Below are 1,650 nucleotides of genomic sequence, written 5' to 3'. Positions count from 1 at the left end.
TGCCACTTTGTCAAGTATGGAATCTTACTGAACCTTGATAAATGCGTTACCGACTTCGAGGAACCGGCCCCGTGCGCAAACACTTCCTTCCCCTTCCCCAGAATGCATTGCCATCATGAACGACATTTTTGTTTCTTTGCAGGTATATGTCTGCAGTCATGGTAGACACTGGAATCCCTGCGCTATGAACAGTAGCACGCTGCTAGAGGACCTAAAATAAAACGGCACAACCGAATGATAAAGTAAAATATTGTGCGGTAATTTGTTTCTCGCAGTTTAAGGATAAAAACACTGCTACAGTAAATGCTGAGTTGGTGGAAGGAATGCACTATCATATGGCAGTAGTTAGGCGATGAAGACGCTTGCACTTTGGTCAAAGCTAGGGCTCGGAAACTGTTGGATGTTTTTACCGGCCACCCGATTCTGCTGTGACAGTTCTAGAGTCATTCAGAGAAAGTCAGCGGTCAATAGCGATTAAAAACCCACATCATTCAATACTAGTTCAAGGTGGTTTTAACCTACCGACAGTATACTGGGGTATACAGGGTGTTACAAAAAGGTACGGCCAAACTTTCAGGAAACATTCCTCACACACGAAGAAAGAAAATATGTTATGTGGACATGTGTCCGGAAACGCTTACTTTCCATGTTAGAGCTCATTTTATTACTTCTCTTCAAATCACATTAATCATGGAATGGACACACCCAGAAACAGAACGTACCAGCGTGACCTCAAACACTTTGTTACAAGAAATGTTCAAAATGTCCTCCGTTAGCGAGGATACATGCATCCACCCTCCGTCGCATGGAATCCCTGATGCGCTGATGCAGCCCTGGAGAATGGCGTATTGTATCACAGCCATCCACAATACGAGCACAAAGAGTCTCTACATTTGTTACCGGGGTTGCGTAGACAAGAGCTTTCAAATGCCCCCATAAATGAAAGTCAAGAGGGTTGAGGTCAGGAGAGCGTGGAGGCCATGGAATTGGTCCGCCTCTACCAATCCATCGGTCACCGAATCTGTTGTTGAGAAGCGTACGAACACTTCGACTGAAATGTGCAGGAGCTCCATCGTGCATGAACCACATGTTGTGCTTGTGTCGTACTTGTAAAGGCACATGTTCTAGCAGCACAGGTAGAGTATCCCGTATGAAATCATGATAACGTGCTCCATTGAGCGTAGGTGGAAGAACATGGGGCCCAATCAAGACATCACCAACAATGCCTGCCCAAACGTTCACAGAAAATCTGTATTGATGACGTGATTGCACAATTGCGTGCGGATTCTCGTCAGCCCACACATGTTGATTGTAAAAATTTACAATTTGATCACGTTGGAATGAAGCCTCATCCGCAAAGAGCACATTTGCACTGAAATGAGGATTGACACATTGTTGGATGAACCATTCGCAAAAGTGTACCCGTGGAGGCCAATCAGCTGCTGATAGTGCCTGCACACGCTGTACATGGTACGGAAACAACTGGTTCTCCCGTAGCACTCTCCATACAGTGACGTGGTCAACGATACCTTGTACAGCAGCAATTCTCTGACGCTGACATTAGGGTTATCGTCAACTGCACGAAGAATTGCCTCGTCCATTGCAGGTGTCCTCGTCGTTCTAGGTCTTCCCCAGTCGTGAGTCATAGGC

This window comes from Schistocerca nitens, chromosome 3 (assembly GCF_023898315.1).
Source record: "Schistocerca nitens isolate TAMUIC-IGC-003100 chromosome 3, iqSchNite1.1, whole genome shotgun sequence".
Taxonomy (NCBI): domain Eukaryota; kingdom Metazoa; phylum Arthropoda; class Insecta; order Orthoptera; family Acrididae; genus Schistocerca; species Schistocerca nitens.
Note: the sequence above shows the minus strand (reverse complement) of the source record.